This window comes from Cupressus sempervirens, chromosome 1 (assembly GCF_028749045.1).
Source record: "Cupressus sempervirens isolate cs-2001-9-10 chromosome 1, ASM2874904v1, whole genome shotgun sequence".
In the NCBI taxonomy this organism is placed as follows: Eukaryota; Viridiplantae; Streptophyta; class Pinopsida; order Cupressales; family Cupressaceae; genus Cupressus; species Cupressus sempervirens.
The window spans coordinates 607212611-607232610 of NC_143118.1; the positions used below are offsets into that span (position 1 = coordinate 607212611).

At 48.2% G+C, this 20000-nt stretch overlaps 3 non-coding genes across 3 annotated transcripts in view; all 3 read left to right on the forward strand.

Moving 5' to 3' along the window:
- Positions 1–3221, forward strand: part of LOC149578985 (25S ribosomal RNA) — a 3259-nt gene extending 38 nt beyond the window's left edge. Inside the window, exon 1 of the ribosomal RNA XR_016357941.1 lies at positions 1–3221. This exon is cut by the window's left edge and continues 38 nt beyond it. This is a non-coding gene — a ribosomal RNA (25S ribosomal RNA).
- Positions 3222–17151: 13930 nt separating this feature from the next.
- LOC149578986 (18S ribosomal RNA) lies at positions 17152–18962 on the forward strand. The gene has a single exon (XR_016357598.1). It is a non-coding gene; the product is annotated as an 18S ribosomal RNA (ribosomal RNA).
- A 709-nt stretch (positions 18963–19671) lies between these two features.
- On the forward strand, positions 19672–19825 carry LOC149578987 (5.8S ribosomal RNA). The gene has a single exon (XR_016358130.1). It is a non-coding gene; the product is annotated as a 5.8S ribosomal RNA (ribosomal RNA).
- Positions 19826–20000: the final 175 nt, after the last annotated feature.

Sequence of the window (20000 nt, forward strand, 5' to 3'; positions counted from 1 at the left end):
CATATCAATAAGCAAAGGAAAAGAAACTTACCAGGATTCCCCTAGTAACGGTGAGCGAACCGAGAAGAGCCTAGCATGAAAATTGATGCCTGCGCCTGTCAAATTGTAGTCTGTAGAAGCATCCTCAGCGATGGACCAAGCCCAAGTCCCTTGGGAGGGGGCGCCGGAGAGGGGGAGAGCCCCGTCGGGCCCAGACCCTGTCGCACCATGAGGCGCTGTCGGCGAGTCGGGTTGTTTGGGAATGCAGCCCTAATCGGGTGGTAAATTCTGTCCAAGGCTAAATACGGGTGAGAGACTGATAGCGAACAAGTACCATGAGGTAAAAATGAAAAGGACTTTGAAAAGAGAGTTAAAGAGTGCTTGAAATTGTCAGGAGGGAAGTGGATGGAGGCCGGCGATGTGCCCCGGTCGGATGCAGAACGGTGTGAGCCGGTCTGCCGCTTAGTTCGTGGGACGTGCCAGCGCGGGCTATCGCAGTGGCACAAGCGTGACCTTCTAGTTGCACAAATACTTCCGTTACAGCCGTCGAGGAGCAAAGCACGCACCTTTACGGTGGGCTCTTGGGCACTTATGCACTTGTGGCGCTGGCCAGCGGGCTTTCCACCCGACCCATCTTGAAACATGGACCAAGGAGTCTAACATGTGTGCGAGTTGGCAGGTTGGGAAAACCCACGAGGTGCAAGGAAGCTGACTAGCAAGATCCCCTCTCAGGGGGTGCACCGTCGATCGACCCTGATCTTCTGTGAAGGGTTCGAGTGCAAGCACACCTGTTGGGACCCGAAAGATGGTGAACTATGCCTGAGCAGGGCGAAGCCAAAGGAAACTCTGGTGGAGGCCCGTAGTGATACTGACGTGCAAATTGTTCATCTAACTTGGGTATAGGGGCGAAAGACTAATCGAACCGTCTAGTAGCTGGTTTCCTTTGAAGTTTCCCTCAAGATAGCTGGAGCTCACGTGTGATTTTTATCGGGTAAAGCAAATTATTAGAGGCATCGGGGGCGTAACGCCCTTGACCTATTCTCAAACTTTAAATAGGTAAGTCGGCACGGCTGCTCTGTTGAGCCGTGCCATGGAATCGTGAGCTCCAAGTGGGCCATTTTTGGTAAGCAGAACTGGCGATGCGAGATGAACCGAAAGCTGAGTTACGGTGCCAAATTGTGTGCTAACCCAGATCCCACAAAGGGTGTTGGTTGATTAAGACAGCAGGACGATGGTCATGGAAGTCAAAATCTGCTAAGGAGTGTGTAACAACTCACCTGCCGAATGAACTAGCCCCAAAAATGGATGGCGCTGAAGCGCGCAACCTATACTTGGCCGTTGGGGCAAGTGCCAGGCTTCGATGAGTAGGAGGATGTGGGGGTTGTTGCGAAACCTTGGGTGTGAGCCTGGGTGGACCCACCCCCGGTGCAGATCTTGGTGGTAGTAGCAAATATTCAAATGAGAACTTTGAAGACTTAAGTGGGGAAAGGTTCCATGTGAACAGCACTTGGACATGGGTTAGTCGATCCTAAGAGATGGGGAAACCCTATTTCAAGGGCGCACTTTGCACGATCATCGAAAGGGAATCAAGTTAATATTCTTGAACTGGGACATGGCGGCGAATGGCAACATTAGGAAATCTGGAGATGTCGGCGAGGGCCCCAGGAAGAGTTATCTTTCCTTTTTAACAGCCTGCCCACCCTAAAATTGGTTCAACCAGAGATAGGGTCTAGTGGCTAGAAGAGCACCGCACGTCCCGTGGTGTCCAGTGCACCTTCAGTGGCCCTTGAAAATCTAGAGGACTGAGTACCATTCATGCTCGATCATTCTCATAACTACATCAGGTCTCCAAGGTGAACAGCCTCTGGTCAATAGAACAATGTAGGTAAGGGAAGTTGGCAAAATGGATTCGTAACTTCTAAAAAAGGATTGGCTCTGAGGGATGGGCCTAGGGGTCTGCACCCCAAACTTGTGGGCTATTGGCGGCCTGCCCAAGCTGCTCCCACAGCGAGGGTGGGCTGTCGCATGCTGATCAGGCAACGGACGTAGGACGCCCCCTTAAGAGGGCTTTCCCTAGGCAATGAATAGTCGACTCAGAACTGGTATGGACAAGGGGAATCTGACTGTTTAATTAAAAAAAAGCATTGCAATGGTCCCTACAGATGCTGACACAATGTGATTTTTTCTATCTACTATCTAGCAAAACCACAGCCAAGGGAACGGGCTTGGCGGAATCAGCGAGGAAAGAAGACCCTGTTGAGCTTGACTCTAGTCTGACTTTGTGAAATGACTTGAGAGGTGTAGAATAAGTGGGAGCTTTCAGGTGCAAGTGAAATACCACTACTTTTAACATTATTTTACTTATTCTGTGAGGCAGAGATGGGGCAATGCCCTTGTTTTTGGCCTTAAGGTGTGTCTAGGCGCACCGATCCGGGCGAAAGACATTTTCAGGTGGGGAGTTTGGCTGGGGCAGCACATCTGTTAAAAGATAACGCAGGTGTCCTAAGATGAGCTCAACGAGAACAAAAATCTCATGTGGAACAAAAGGGTAAAAGCTCATTTGATTTTGATTTGCAGTACGAATACAAACCGTGAAAGCGTGGCCTATTGATCCTTTAGACTTTCAGAATTGTAACCTAGAGGTGTCAGAAAAGTTACCATAGGGATAACTAGCTTGTGGTAGCCAAGCGTTCATAGCGACATTGCTTTTTGATCCTTCGATGTTAGCTCTTCCTATCATTGTGAAGCAGAATTCACCAAGTGCTGGATTGTTCACCCACCAATAGGGAACGTGAGCTGGGTTTAGACCGTCGTGAGACAGGTTAGTTTTACCCTACTGATGATCTGCACCGCGATAGTAATTCAACTTAGTACTAGAGGAACTGTTGATTCACACATTTGGTCATCGCGCTTGGTTGAAAAGCCAGTTCCGTGAAGCTACCCTGTGTCAAATTATGACTAAACACCTCTAAGTCAGAATCCACGCTAGATGCAGTGCATATCTCTCTCTGGCTGCATCGCGACCCGCAGTAGGGGTGCTCTTGCACTCCCAGGGGCTCATGTCATTGGCCATCTTTGATCGGCGCACTAGCCTGTTAGACCAACCTTGGATATTAATTTCAAGCGGTCGACGAGAAGAATCTTTTGCAGATGACTTAAATAAGCGACAGGGTATTGTAAGTGGCAGAGTGGCCTTGCTGCCACAATCGACTGAGATTCAGCCCTCTGTCACCTCGATTCGTAAAACCTTTTTTGACTCTAAGGTGGGTGGGGTTTGTAATTTGCGCGAGGGCGAGAAAATCTCCCAAGTGCCAAATTCTGGGTTGGGGTGGGGTTTGCAAGGTTTTTTCTTGTGAGCTCGTAACAATCTCTCAGGTGCCAAATTCCTAGTGGGTGGGGTTTGCAATTTGTGTGAGTGCGGGCTAACTCACCGAGTCACCTCACAAAGTTGACTCTTTAAGTGTGCTCACCAAGTCAGCTCACCAAGTCGACTCACCATCTCGCCTTGATAAGTTGGCTTGCCGAGTTACCCCACCAAGTCGTCGCCTCTTTAAGCCCACTCACCGTGTCAGGTCGTCAGGTTGGCTCACCAAGTTGACTAATCAAGTAGGCCCACCAAGTCACCTCAAGGATAACTCCTCACCATGAGTTGCCTCACCATGTTGACTCAATGAGTCGCCTCACCATGTTGACTCTTTGAGCCTGCTCGCCAGGTCGCCTCACCAAGTCGACTCGAGTACGTTGCCTAGTCGACTCTTTAAGTTTGCTCGCCAGGTCAACTCGCCAAGTCAGCTCACAATGTCATCTCAATGAACCAACTCACTGAGTCACCTCACCATGTTGGCCCACCAAGTTCTCTCACCAGGTTGACTCTTTAAGTTTTGTCATCAAGTCACCCCGCTAGTTCGACCCACCAAGTACTCTCACAAAGTTCACTCTCTAAGTTTGTTCATCAAGTTACCCTGCCAGGTCAGCCCACCAAGTACTCTCACCAAGTCACCCCACTAGTTCGACCCACCAAGTTGACTCTTTAAGTTCGTTCATCAAGTCACCCAGCCAAGTCGACCCACCAAGTTGACTCTTTAACTTCGTTCATCAAGTCACGTGACCAGGTCAGCCCACCGAGTACTCTAACCAAGTTGACTCTTTAAGTTTGTTCATCAAGTCACCCGGGCAGGTCGGCCCACCAAGTCACCAAGTACTCTCACCAAGTCGACTCTCTAAGTTCGTTCATCAAGTCACCCCGCCAGGTACTCTAACCAAGTCAATTCCTCAAGTGCATTCATCAAGTCACCCGACCAAGTACTCTCACCAAGTCGACTCTTTAACTATGTTCATCAAGTCACCCCACCAAGAACTCTCACCACGTCAACTCTTTAGGTCTGTTCATAAAGTCACCCCACCAAGTTGACCCTTCAAGTGCATTCATCAAGTCACCCCACCAAGTACTCTCACCAATTTGACTCTTTAAGTCTTTTCATCAAGTCACCACACAAAGTACTCTCACCAAGTCAACTATTTAGGACTGTTCATCAAGTCACCTCGCCAAGTCAACCCTTGAAGTCCGTTCATCAAGTCACCCCACCAAGTACTCCCACCAAGTCGACTCTTTAAGTCAGTTCATGAAGTCACCCAACCAGGTCGGCCCACCAAGTACTCTCACCAAGTCGACTCTCTAAGTTTGTTCATCAGGTCACCCCACCGAGTACTCTCACCAAGTCAACTCTTTATGTTCGTTCATCAAGTCACCCCGCAAAGTCAACCCTTTAAGTTCGTTCATCAAATCACCCCACCAAGTCGACTCTTTAAGTCCTTTCATCAAGTCACCCCACCAAGCCGACTCTTTAAGTCTGTTCATCAAGTCACCAGAACAACTACTCTCACCAAGTCGACTCTATAAGTTTGTTCATCAAGTCGGCCCACCAAGTACTCCCACCAAGTTGACTCTTTAAGTCTGTTCATCAGTTCACCCCGCCAAGTACTCTCACCAAGTCAACTCTTTCGGTCCGTTCATCAAGTCACCCTGCCAAGTTGACCCTTAAATTTTGTTCATCAAGTCACCCCGCCAAGTACTCTCACCAAGTTGACACTTTAAGTCCTTTCATCAAGTCACCCCACCAAGTCGACTCTTCAAGTCCATTCATCAAGTCACCAGAACAAGTACTCTAACCAAGCCGACTCTTTAAGTCCGTCCATAAAGTCACCCCACCAGGTCGGCCCACCAAGTACTCCCACCAAGCTGACTCTTTAAGTTCGTTCATCAGTTCACCCCGCCAAGTACTCTCACAAAGTTGACTCTTTAAGTCTTCTCATCAAGTCGAGCCACTAGGTACTCTCACCAAGTCAACTCTTTGAGTCCGTTCATCAAGTCACCCCACAAAGTACTCTAACCAAGTCAATTCTTCAAGTGTGTTCATCAAGTCGCCCCACCAAGTACACTCACCAAGTCGACTCTTTAAGTCCTTTCATCCAGTCCTTTCATCCTTTCATCTAGCCAAGCTGATCTGGGCGAGCCATTCTGGCCGACCCAATCTGGGTGACCCATTCTAGCCGAGCCGATCTGGGTGAGCCATTTTGGCCGAGCCATGCTGGCCGAGCCGATCTGGCCTGGCCATGCTGGCCGAGCCGATCTGGGTGAGCCGTTCTGGCTGAGCCATGCTGGCCGAGCCAATCTGGGTGAGCCGATCTGGGCGAGCCATTCTAGCTGAGCCATGTTAGCCGAGCTGATCTAGGCGAGTCGTTCTGGCCAAGCCATGCTGGCCGAGCCATTCTGGCCAAGCCATGCTGGCCGAGCCAATCTGGGCGAGCCGTTCTAGCTGAGCTGATCTGGCCGAGCTCCAAAAACGGTGTCATGGATGGCTGTTTGGTCACATTTTTCATTGAATTATATTTTTAAGGGAGTTTTTCGTGCTATCGCAAATTTCTAATGCAGAGCGAGCCTCGCACTAATAGCTTTTATAGGAGAGGTTGTTGCCGCGAGCCTCTCCCATGCCCCTTTCATTGATTCAACATTGGTGTCTAGGTGGATCAGATTGTTGGGTTTTCAAACAGTGTATGCTGATGTTGAATGAATGAAAGGGGCATGAAGCGATCTCAGTGCTTTTCCTCGGCTCTCCTTTAGATCATGTTTTTTGATGACTCAATTTTGGAAAAAGTGAGGCAATGGTTTCCAATCCATGGCGTGTCTTTTTGGTGATTTTAAAACTTGATCTAAACGCGAGCCCTTGTCTAGCACTCTGGCGTTGCTTGGTATAATGGCAATTTGCTATGGGTGCTCGGCGATCTAGCAATTTGTCATGGTGTACTTATCGCGGCTACATGGGAGCTTTAATATTGAAAGCTCTCAGCGAAAAATGGTGGCCGAGCCATGCTGGCCGACCCAATCTGGCTTAGCTGTTTTCGTCAACTCGATCTGGCTTAGCCATTTTTGTCGACCTGATCTGGCTCTTCTTCCTCACTCCATCGGAACAAATTCGAAAGTTGTTCGACAGCGGTTGTCGTTCCAATGTGTCATTGCACAGCAGCAGAGTTTGCATGTAAGATTGGCCTTTGTTCTTGACAGTTCCAGGAGATGACCTCTGAAAATTTTGGATTGGGCCCCTTAAAGGTGAAATTCATCTAGTTGATCAGATGAGCTCGATGACCATTTCACTCCCTTGGCTCCATGAATTCAAATCCCATCCAGCTGCCGTGAAGCCATCCCGATTTTGCTATGTGAGGGCTCTCTCCCCAAAGTCGTTCTCTTTGCAACAACTTCTTGGCAAAAAAATTTCAGAATGGTTCAGCGGCGGTTATCATTCCAATGGTGTCATTGTGGTGGTTTCCTGGGCAGCGATCTGAAGGGTGAGCCGTCGTCTAGTAGTTGGGACATTCGATCAGAAGAGCCATTGCTTGTGTGAGCAAGGATGAATGCAGCCTCAGATTCCAAAAGAAATCAATGACATTGGATCTATATATAAGAGCAGAATGAAGCAGTAGCCCGTTTGCTATGCGCGGCTCCCCAAAGTTGCTCGTCTTTCTCACTCCATCGGCACAAATTTGGGAGTTGTTCGACAGCGGTTGTCATTCCAATGTGTCATTGCGGCGATCTGGAGAGTGATGCTAAGGGCGAGAGCTTGTGCCTAGAATTTGGGATGTTTGTGCGAGCGAGTAGGGGTGCTTCTCTTATCGAAACCTCTCTGTAGCCTTTGAATATATAGACCCAGTGTCGATGATATCGATGGATACGAGCCTTGGATTCTAAATTTGTTCACAGCTAAGATTGGTTTTTGTGAGAGATGGGTACGAAAGCACATCCTGATTGCTATGCAGGAGCTCCCTAAGGTCGCCTTTGTGCCAACTCAATCGGCACAACATTGGGAATGGTTCGACAGTGGTTGTCTTTCCAATGTGTCATCGGGGGATCTCTTGGAAAGTGGCCTTTCAAGGGAAAGCTCGCGTCTATTACTTGGATTGTTCATCGCGTCGCAAGTGAATGGGGAGATCTCTCTGTGAACGGCGGCATGGTTATTGCAAGAGAAAATTGACTTAGTCAGAGCATTGGCCTCGGGCCACTGTGATGGCCTGGCAATTTCTCTTCAATTGCAACCTATGTTTGCTCAGTAGTAGAGTTTGCAAGTAAGATGGTCCTTGTTCTTGAGAGTTCCAAGAGATGACCTCCGAAACTTTTGGATTAGGCCCCTTCAAGGTGAAATTCATCCAGTTGATCCGATGAGCTCGATGACCATTTCAGCCCCTTGGCTCCATGAATTCACATCTCCTAACCAATGACAATCTTTTGCTCCTTAGACGACCTCATAATAAATTGGGTCGTGGATGGCTGTTTGGTCAGAATTTTCAACGATTTGGATTTTTATGGGGGATGTTAGTGTGTTCGCTAATTTCTAATGCAGAGCAAGCCTCGCACTAATAGCTTATATAGGAGAGGTTGTTGCCGCGAACCTCTCCCATGCCCCTCTCATTGATTCAATGGTGGTGTCAAGGTGGATGGAAATGTCATATTTTGAAATGGTGGACGCCGACATTGAATCAATTGGAGGGGCATGAAGCCCACCCTCGACGTGCTATTCCTCGAATCTCCTTTAGATCATGTTTTCTTGTCACTCAGTTGGCGCAATTTCGGAAAGCAGTTGGGCTACACATCATGAGTGACAAGGGAGCCTTTGTGATTGGAAGCTCCCCATGGCCATTCGATGAGAAGAGCCATTGCTTGTGTGAGCAAGGATGAATGTAGCCTCAGATTCCAAACAAAATCAACGACATCAGATCTATATATAAGAGCGGAATGAAGCAGCAGCCCATTTGTGATGCGCGGCTCCCCAAAGTTGCTATTCTTTCTCACTCCATTGGCACAAATTTTGGAGTTGTTCGACAGCGATCATCATTCCAATGCTGTTATTGCGGCAAAATTTGTTCACAGCTAAGATTGGATTTTGTGAGAGATGGGTATGAAAGCAAATCCCTATTGCTATGCGGGAGATCCCTAAGGTCGCCTCTGTGCCAACTCGATCGGCACAACATTGGGAATGGTTTGACAGTGGTTGTCATTCCAATGTGTTATCGGGGGATGTCTTGGAAAGTGGTCTTTCTTTCAAGGGTGAGCTCGCGTCTAGCACTTGGGTTGTGCGTCGCATCACAAGTGAATGGGGGATGTCTTGGAAAGTGGTCTTTCTTTCAAGGGCGAGCTCGCGTCTATCACTTGGATTGTGCATCGCATCACAAGTGAATGGGGAGATCTCTCTATGAATAGCGGCATCGTGATTGCAAGAGAAAATTGACTTAGTCAAAGCATTGGCCTCGGGCCATTGTGACGGCCTTGCAATTTCTCTTTAATTGCAACCTATGTTTGTGCAGTAGCAGAGTTTGCATGTAAGATGGGCCTTGTTCTCGAGAGTTCCAGGAGATGACCTCTGAAACTTTTTGGATTGGGCCCCTTCAAGGTGAAATTCATCCAGTTGATCAGATGAGCTCGATGACCATTTCAGTCCCTTGGCTCCATGAACTCACATCTCCTAACCGATGATAATCTTTTGCTCCTCTACCAACCTCATAAAAAATTCGGTCGTGAATGGCTGTTTGGTAGGAATTTTAAAGGATTTGGATTTTTAAGGCAGTTTTTGATGTGTTCGCTAATTTCTAATGCAGAGCGAGCCTTGCACGAATAGCTTATATAGGAGAGGTGGTTGTCGCGAGCCTCTCCCGTGCCCCTCTCATTGATTCAATGCTGGTGTCAAGGTGGATGGATATGTCAGATTTTGAAATGGTGGACGCCGACGTTGAATCAATTAGAGGGGCATGAAGCCCACCCTAGATGTGCTATTCCTCGAATCTCCTTTAGATCATGGTTTCTTGTCACTCAGTTGGCGCAATTTTGGAAAAAGGTTTGGCAGCGGTTGCCAGCCCTCACCGCGTCTACTTGGTGATTTTAAAACTCGATCTAAAATGGGAGCCCTCGTCTAGCACCTCTATCCGGTGTTGCTTGGGTATTGCATAAATTTATTCCATCGGCATGAATCCCCCAACGAATGAGTACGCTTGGACCCTCTCTTAGATCACCTTCTTCAATCACTCAACCGACGCAATTACGGAAGAAACTTGGCAGCGATTTCCATTCTACAGCGCGTCTATTCAGCGATTTCGAAGTCGATCTAATGGCGAGCCCTTGTCTATAGCCATGACATGGGTGCTTGGTGGTCTAGCAAAATTTTTTGCATGCCTATCATGGCTACAACAGGAGAGGTGGTTTCTGCGAGCCTCTCCCGTGCTCCCCTCATTGATTCAATGCCACTGTCAGGGCAGATGGATATGTCAGATTTTCAAATGGTGGATTCCGACGTTGAATCAATTAGAGGGGCATGAAGCCCACCCTCAAGGGTGCTATTCCTCGACTCTCCTTTAGATCATGTTTTCTTGTCACTCAGCTGGCGCAATTTCGAAAAACGGTTTGGCAGTGGTTGCTAGCCCTCACCACGTCTACTTGGTGATTTTAAAACCTAATCTAAAATGGGAGCCCTCGTCTAGCACCTTCATCCGGTGTTGCTCAGGTATTGCATAATTTTTTTTCTATCAGCACAAATCCCCCAATGAATCCCTAGCCTTGGACTCTCTCTTAGATCACCTTCTTCGATCACTCGACGGACGCAATTACGGAAGAGGCTTGGCAGTGGTTGCCATTCCACAATGCGTCTGTTCAGCGATTTCGAAGTTGATCTAATGGCGAGCCCTTGTCTAGCCATGAGCTAGGTGCTTGGGGCTCTAGCAATTTTTTGTGTGCCTTTCACGGCTACAATGGGAGCTTTGATAACAAAAGCTCTCGATGACCCTCCCCAATAGAAATCAGTGCTGGTGTTCATGAAAGACACGTTACTCGAATTTTTGGAATATTGGCACCAGCATCATTTCTATTGGGAGGGCCATGAAGCCATCCCAATTTTTCTATGCAAGTTCTCTCTCCCCAGAGTTATTCTCTACGCAACAACTTCTTTGGCAAAAAATTTTCAGAATGGTTTGGCAGCGGTTGTCATTCCAATGGTGCCATTGTGGTGGTTGCCTGGGCAGCAATCTGAAAGTCGAGCCGTCGTCTAGCAGTTGGCCTGCGCATCAAGAGTGACAAGGGAGCCTTTGTTATCGGAGGCTTCCCATGGCCATTCGATTAGAAGAGCCATTGCTTGTTTGAGCAAGGATGAATGCAGCCTCAGATTCCAAAAGAAATCAACGACGTCAGATCTATATAAGAGCAGAATGAAGCAGCAGCAGCCCATTTGCTATGCGTGGCTCCCCAAAGTTGCTCTTCTTTCTCATTCCATTGCCACAATTTCGGGAGTTGTTTGACAGTGGTTTTCATTCCAATGTGTCATTGTAGTGATCTGGAGAGCAATGCTAAGGGCAGGAGCTTATGTCAAGAATTTGGGATGTTTGTGCGAGTGAGCAGGGGAGCTTCTCTTATCGAAACCTCTCCGTGGCCTTTTAATATATAGACCCAGTGCCGACGATATCGATGGATGCGAGCCCTTGGATTCCAAATTTGTCCATAGCTAACATTGGTTTTTGTGAGAGATGGGCACGAAAGCACATCCCGATTGCTACGTGGGAGCTCCCTAAGGTCGCCTCTGTGCCAACTCGATCGGCACAACATTGGGAATGGTTCGACAATGGTTGACATTCCAATGTGTCATCGGGGGATGTCTTGGAAAGTGGTCTTTCTTTCAAGGGCGAGCTCACAACTAGCACTTGGATTGTGTGTCGCGTCACAAGTGAATGGGGAGATCTCTCTATGAACGGCGGCATGGTGATTGCAAGAGAAAATTGACTTAGTCAGAACCATTGGCCTCGGGCCATTGTGACGGCCTCGCAATTTCTCTTTAATTGCAACCTATGTTTGCGCAGTAGAAGAGTTTGCATGTAAGATGGGCCTTTCTCTCGAGAGTTCCAGGAGATGACCTTCGAAACTTTTGGATTGGGCCCCTCCAAGGTGAAATTCATCCAGTTGATCGGATGAGCTTGATTACCATTTCAGTCCCTTGGCTCCATGAACTCACATCTCCTAACCGATGACAATATTTTGCTCCTCTATCGACCTCATAAAAAATTGGGTCATGAATGGCTGTTTGGTAGGAATTTTAAAGGATTTGGATTTTTAAGGTAGTTGTCGGTGTGTTTGCCAATTTCTAATGTAGAGCGAGCCTCGCACTAATAGCTTATATAGGAGAGGTGGTTGCCGCGAGCCTCTCCTGTGCCCCTCTCATTGATTCAATGACGGTGTCAAGGCGGATGGATATGTCAGATTTTGAAATGGTGGACGCCGACGTTGAATCAATTAGAGGGGCATGAAGCCCACCCTGGATGTGCTATCCATCGACTCTCCTTTAGATCATGTTTTCTTATCACTCAGCTGGCGCAATTTCGGAAAAAGGTTTTGCAGCGGTTGCCATCCCTCACCGCGTCTTCTTGGTGATTTTAAAACTCGATCTAAAATGGGAGCCCTCGTCTAGCACATCTGTCCGGTGTTGCTCGGGTATTGCATAAAATTATGCCATTAGTGCAAATCCCCCAACAAATGCCTACGCTTGGACCCTCTCTTAGATCACCTTCTTCAATCACTCGACTGACGCAACTATGAAAGAGACTTGGCAGCGGTTGCCATTCTACAGTGCGTCTGTTCAGTGATTTCAAAGTTGATCTAATGGCGAGCCCTTGTCTCTAGCCATGAGGTGGGTGCTTGGCACTCTAGCAAAATTTTTTGCGTGCCTATCGTGGCTACAATGGGAGAGGTGGTTGCCGCAAGCCTCTCCCGTGCCCCCCTCATTGATTCAACACCGCTGTCAGGGCGGATGGATATGTCAGATTTTGAAACGGTGGATGCCAAAGTTGAATCAATTAGAGGGGGCATGAAGCCCACCCTCGAGGGTGCTATTCCTCGACTCTCCTTTAGATTATGTTTTCTTGTCACTCAGCTGGTGCAATTTCAGAAAAAGGTTTGGCAGCGATTGCCAGCCCTCACCGTGTCTACTTGGAGATTTTAAAACTCGATCTAAAATGGGAGCCCTCATCTAGCACCTTCGTCCAGTGTTGCTCAGGTATTGCATAAATTTATGCCATCGGCGTGAATCCCCCAACGAATGCCTACATGCTTGGACCCTCTCTTAGATCACCTTCTTCGATCACTCGATCGGCGCAATTACAGAAGAGACTTGGCAGCAGTTGCCATTCTACACCGTATCCATTCTGCGATTTTGAAGTTGATCTAATGGTGAGCCCTTGTCTATAGCCATGAGGTGGATGCTTGGTGCTCTAGCAAAATTTTTTGCGAGCCTACCACGGCTACAATGGGAGAGGTGGTTGCCGCGAGCCTCTCCCATGCCCAGCTCATTGATTGAATGCCACTATCAAGGCGGATGGATATGTTGGATTTTGAAATGGTGGACGCCGACATTGAATCAATTAGAAGGGATTGAAGCCCACCGTCAAGGGTGCTATTCCTGGACTCTCTTGTAGATCATGTTTTCTTGTCACTCAGCTGCCGCAATTTTGGAAAAAGGTTTGGCAGCGATTTCCAGCCCTCACCGCATCTTCTTGGTGATTTTAAAACTCGATCTAAAACGGGAGCCCTCCTCTAGCACCTCCATCCGGTGTTGCTCAGGTATTGCATAAATTCTTGCCATCGATGAAAATCCCCCAACTAATCCCTATGCTTGGACCCTCTCTTAGATCGCCTTCTTCGATCACTCGACCGACGCAATTAGAGAAGAGACTTGGTAGCGGGTACCACTGTCAGGCCAGATGGATATGTCGGATTTTGAAATGGTGGACATCAACGTTGAATCAATTAGAGGGGCATGAAGCCCACCCTCGAGGGTGCTAATTCTTGGACTCTCCTTTAGATCATGTTTTCTTGTCACTCAGCTGGCGCAATTTTGGAAAAAGGTTTGGCAGCCATTGCCAGCCCTCACCGCGTCTTCTTGGTGATTTTAAAACTTGATCTAAAATGGGAGCCCTTGTCTAGCACCTCCGTCTGGTGTTGCTTGGGTATTGCATAAATTCTTGCCATCGGTGCAAATCCCCCAACTAATGCCTATGCTTGGACCCTCTCTTAGATCGCCTTCTTTGATCACTTGACCAATGCAATTACGGAAGAGACTTGGTAGTGGTTGCCATTCTACACCGCGTCTATTCTGCGATTTCAAAGTTGATCTAATGGCGAGCCCTTGTCTCTAGCCATGAGGTGGGTGCTAGGTGCTCTAGAAATTTTTTTTTGCATGGCTATCGTGGCTACAATGGGAGAGGTGGTTGCCGCAAGCCTCTCCCGTGCCCCCCTCATTGATTCAAGGCCGCTGTCAGTGCAGATGGATATGTCGGATTTTGAAAGGGTGGACGCCGACGTTGAATCAATTAGAGGGGCATGAAGCCCACCCTCATGGGTGCTATACCTGGACTCTCCTTTAGATCATGTTTTCTTGTTACTTAGCTGCCGCAATTTTTGAAAAAGGTTTGGCAACGGTTGCCAGCCCTCACCGCATCTACTTGGTGATTTTGAAACTCGATCTAAAATGGGAGCCCTCATCTCGCACATCTGTCCGGTGTTGCTTGGGTATTGCATAAATTTATGCCATCAGCACGAATCCGCCAATGAATTCCTACGCTTGGACCCTCTCTTAGATCGCCTTCTTTGATCACTCGACTGACGCAATTACGGAAGAGACTTGGCAGCGGTTGCCATTCTACACCGCATCTATTCTGCGATTTCGAAGTTGATCTAATGGCGAGCCCTTGTCTATAGCCATGACATGGGTGCTTGGTGGTCTAGCAAAATTTTTTGCATGCCTATCGTGGCTACATTGGGAGAGGTGGTTGCCGTGAGCCTCTCTCGTGCCCCCCTCATTGATTCAATGCTACTGTCAGGGTGGATGGATATGTCGGATTTTGAAATGGTGGACGCCGACATTGAATCAATTAGAGGGGCATGAAGCCCACCATCAAGGGTGCTAGTCCTTGACTCTCCTTTAGATCATGTTTTCTTGTCACTTAGCTCGTACAATTTCAGAGAAAGGTTTGGCAGCGCTTGCCAGCCCTCATCGCGTCTACTTTGTGATTTTAAAACTTGATCTAAAACGGGGGCACTCGTCTAGCACCTCCGTCCGGTGTTCCTCGGGTATTGCATAAATTTATGCCATCGGCACAAATCTGCCCAGCAAATGCCTGTGCTTGGACCCTCTCTTAGATCACCTTCTTCGATCACTCGACCAACGCAATTATGGAAGAGACTTGGCAGCGGTTGCCATTCTACACCGCGTCAGTTTTGCGATTTTGAAGTTGATCTAATGGCGAGCCCTTGTCTATAGCCATGAGGTGGGTTCTTGGTGCTCTAGAAACAAATTTTGCATGCCTATCGCAGCTACAATGGGAGAGGTGGTTGCCGCAAGCCTCTCTCGTGCCCCCCTCATTGATTCAACACCGCTGTCAGGGCGGATGGATATGTCAGCTTTTGAAATGGTGGACGCCAACGTTGAATAAATTAGAGGGGCGTGAAGCCCACCCTCGAGCTTGGACTCTCCTTTGGATCATGTTTTCTTGTCACTCAGCTGGCGCAATTTTGGAAAAAGGTTTGGTAGTGGTTGCTAGCCCTCACCACATCTTCTTGGTGATTTTAAAACTCAATCTAAAATGGGAGCCCTCGTCTAGCACCTCTGTGCCAACTCGATTGGCACAACATTGGGAAATGGTTCAACAGTGGTTGTCTTTCTAATGTGTCATCAGGGGATGCCTTGGAAAGTGGCCTTTCAAGGTTGAGCTCGCGTCTAGCACTTGGATTGTGCATCGCATCACAAGTGAATGGGGAGATCTCTCTGTGAATAGCGGCATGGTGATTGCAAGAGAAAATTGACTTAGTCGGAGCATTGGCCTCGGGCCATTGTGACGGCCTTGCAATTTCTCTTTAATTGCAACCTATGTTTGCGCAGTAGCAGAGTTTGCATGAAAGATGCAACCTATATGTAGGTGTCTGCACGGCATGCAACACACTGCACATTTGGTGTTCAATTCTAAGATGCGCTTGTTGCTGAGTGTGTATGGAGTTGTATCTTTTAGCCAAGGGCTCCGTCTCATTGGCACGTTCTATCATTGCATTTTTATCCTACCTGGACGGCAAGAAGGAAAGAGCTGGTTGCATGGGTGCATTGCTTGACGTCCCTAATTTCATCAAGGGTCTACTCTCCACCCTAAGTTTTTGCCGATCGGTAGAGCCTTGGGATAGAGAGGGGGGCCAGCGAAAGGTTTGGTTGCCACATAATTTCTTCGCTAGTACATTCTCGGTGTGTGCTCGCCTCTTCACTGTCTCATCCTATAGAAGTGCATGGCACTGTCATGATAGCCTTTGTGGTCCAGGCAAGTAGAAGCGTAGAGTATTACCGATAATTTTTGTTTGGATGCATAAAATCTCCATGCCTTGTCCTACCCTGTGCGATCCGAATTGCTGTGGCTTGTGGGTTCTGCGAGAGATACTCATAGGAGGGCTTGTTGAGGTATTGCCGTTTGTATGGGGTGCACCAAAAAGTGTGTAGGGGGCATATGCCTGGGAAATGGATGTCTCTGAGTGTCCTTACTTGGTCGTGTGCATGGTGTACATCTTTGCATTATGACCTTGCTGCAAGCATTTGTGATTCGAGCATTTTGGGGGAACGAGTTTCGTACGAGATGTTCTTCTCAAGCTCCTGCAAACTAGAGCGCTTGTCTTTGCAATGCTCCGACAAGTGCAGGCCCAACGTGTCTGTCTAGGGGAAGAAATTGCACGAATGTTTTTTTTCAAGATGTGGGTGCTCGTGGGTGGTTCCCTCGCGGTGCCAGTTCTTCAGTATGTGCATGTGCATGAGATTGAAGCTTGTCTGACAATGCTAGTGTGAGTGTTTAGCCGTAGGAACTTTTCTATACCTTTGCTGGTAGATCAAGTGTCACGGGGAACGGTTAGCGAGGCTGTGCTGAGAAAGGAGATATTTGCAAGAGGTTGGACATGTCCGTGTATGCGGGCAGGCTCTCATCACCTATAAATGTGCGGAGGGGGTGTTGTTATACATGATGCCCTTGAGCGGCCTTTTAATTAAGGTGGTCGCGTGCACAGTGATGCCCCCACCAATTGCATAACCAGCCATGTTTTCGACTCGCATGGCCCTTCACCCTTCAGCACGGTGGTCTCCGTTGGCACTTCGGCAACTAGCTCTTCGTCATGGGAAAATGTTTGTTGTGATCGAGAAGGATTTTGTCTATGCGGGTGCACCTCAACAGGCGTGTAGGAGCCATATGCTTGGGAAATGGATGTCTCTGAGTGGCCTTACAATTGAGGTGGCTACGTGCGTGGTGCATCTCGTACAGACTCGAGGCTTCTTTCTGAGTAGTGGCAACAGTGAGTTCGAGGGTAAAGGGTTCTATACAAGATGTTCTTCCCAGGTGCCTATAAACTGAGGCTCCCTGTTCGGCCCTCTCCGATCGATGATGGGACACTTTCCTCTTGTGTGAAATCTTTAAGTGTTGCGAGTCCTGCATGTGCTGTGAACGTCATTCTTTTGGCTTGTGCGGTGGATTATGTTTGGATGCATGACAGAGCGAATGAAAATTTTAGTTTCCCATCGCAGCGGGCATCCCTTAGCTATAGCAAGTCTTGGGGGTCCCCTCATTGTTAGAAGCTAACTAGTCAATCCTACCAGTAGTCATATGCTTGTCTCAAAGATTAAGCCATGCATGTCTAAGTATGAACTATTTCAGACTATGAAACTGCGGATGGCTCATTAAATCAGTTATAGTTTCTTTGATGGTACTTTGCTACTCGGATAACCATAGTAATTCTAGAGCTAATACGTGCACCAAATCTTGACTCTTGGAAGGGATGCATTTATTAGATAAAAGGCCGACATAGGCTCGCCTGCTATTCTGGTGATTCATGATAACTCGACGGATTGCATGGCCTTTGTGTTGGCAATGCTTCATTCAAATTTCTGCCCTATCAACTTTCGATGGTAGGATAGAGGCCTACCATGGTGGTGACGGGTGACAGAGAATTAGGGTTCAATTCTGGAGAGGGAGCCTGAGAAATGGCTACCACATCAAAGGAAGGCAGCAGGCATGCAAATTACCCAATCCTGACACGGGGAGGTAGTGTCAATAAATAACAATACTGGGCTCATCGAGTCTGGTAATTAGAATGAGTACAATCTAAATCCCTTAACGAGGATCCATTGGAGGGCAAGTCTGGTGCTAGCAGCCATGGTAATTCTAGCTCCAATAGCGTATATTTAAGTTGTTGCAGTTAAAAAGCTCATAGTTGGACCTTAGCTCGTCACGGTCGGTCCGCCTTCTAGGTGTGCACTGGCCCTCACGTCCCTTCTGTCGGCGGCGTGTTCCTGGCCTTAATTGGCTGGGTTCCAATTCCGGTGCCATTACTTTGAAAAAATTAGAGTGCTCAAAGCAAGCCTACGCTTTGAATACATTAGCAAGGAATAACGCGATAGGAGTCTGGTCCTGTTCTGTTGGCCTTCGGGACCGGAGTAATGATTAATAGGGACTGTCGGGAGCATTTGTATTTCATTGTCAGAGGTGAAATTCTTGGATTTATGGAAGACGAACCACTGCAAAAGCATTTGCCAAGGATGTTTTCATTAATCAAGAACAAAAGTTGGGGGCTCGAAGACGATCAGATACCGTCCTAGTCTCAACCATAAATGATGCTGACCAGGGATCGGCCGATGTTGCTCTAAGGACTCCACCAGCACCTTCTGAGAAATCAGAGTGTTTGGGTTCCGAGGGGAGTATGGTCGCAAGGCTAAAACTTAAAGGAATTGACGGAAGGGCACCACCAGGAGTGGAGCCTGTGGCTTAATTTGACTCAACACGGGGAAACTTACCAGGTGCAGACATAGTAAGGATTGATAGATTCAGAGCTCTTTCTTGATTCTATGGGTGGTGGTGCATGGCCGTTCTTAGTTGGTGGAGTGATTTGTCTGGTTAATTCTGTTAACGAACAAGACCTTAGCCTGCTAACTAGCTATGCGGAGGTTCCCCTTTGCGGCCAGCTTCTTAGAGGGACTATGGCCTCCTAGGCCATGGAAGTTTGAGGCAATAATAGGTCTATGATGCCCTTAGATGTTCTGGGCCGCACACACGCTACACTGATGCAACCAACGAGTTTCTCTCCCTGGCTTGAAAGGTTTGGGAAATCTTGCCAAATTGCATCGATATGGGGATAGACCATTGCAATTATTGATCTTCAATGAGGAAACCCTAGTAAGCGCGAGTCATCAGCTCGCGTTGACTACGTCCCTACCCTTTGTACACACCGCCCGTCGCTCCTACCAATTGAATGATCCGGTGAAGTGTTCGAATCGTGGCGATGACAACGGTTCCTGTCGGTGATGTCGCAAGAAGTTCACTGAACCTTATCATTTAGAGGAAGGAGAAGTCGTAACAAGGTTACCGTAGGTGAACCTGTGGTAGGATCATTGTTGGTTTGAGACCCTGAATCATGTAGGGGATGGAGCTAGCCTCCTCCCTGCCCCTGAAATCTTGGCGATGTGCAGACACTCGACCCTGTAGTGATGTGCTGGACGGCCAAGCTATGGGTCCAGTGCCGTTGAGGTCAAGGGTCACATCGAATGCTCGTGATCGAAAGCGTGGATTCCCCGTGGGGCGAAGAAGAGACTCAGATGCAATCTGGATTAGGATCAGTGCCTTCTAACAACATAAATGTCGGAGCGAGAGGTCTCTGCTCGGTTGTAGTTCAGAGGGGGTCTGGGCCTCATCCCCAGTTGAGATTTCATGGTCCAATCGTGTGCGCGGCACTGTGCTAGGGATTCATCATTTTGATGGTGACAAGTTGGGACTATCGCAACCCCCCGTTGCCTTGCCCAGGTGTGTTGACTCGTCGCTTGGAGTGTTCTGTGTTTAGGATGGGTGCACTCGCATGATTTGCGGGGCAAGGGCCCTGTCCACTGACATGGCTCTCCCATGCATCACCTCCCACCTTTGCAAGGGGATGAGGCAGGGACACACCACAGCGTTCCTCATCGCACCCATTGGGTGCTTGGGGTTCGGGATGTGTCAACACCCAACAACACATGGGTGCATCGCGCACCTTAGAAATCCAAAGAACGAAGTGTGAGCCAGCACCTTGCGCACTTGGGTCGCCGAAAGGCAAAAACAAAACAAAATCATGACCCTCAGCAATAGATATCTTGGCTCTCAGCACAATGAAGAATGTAGCGAAATGCGATACTTAGTGTGAATTGCAGAATCCCATGAATCATCAAGTCTTTGAACGCAAGTTGTGCCCGAGGCCTCGGCCAAGGGCACATCTGCTTGGGCGTCGCACTACAAAATTTTGCCCTCCCCAGCGAGGAGCAGAGATGGCCATCCATGTTCGCAAGTGGTACGCGGTCGGCCAAAATGAGCACGAGGTCCGTCAATCCATCACGATGAGCGATGGCTCCCAAAGGCCGGTGTTGGTTTGTGCCGATCGAACAATTCCTGGCGAGGAACTTTAT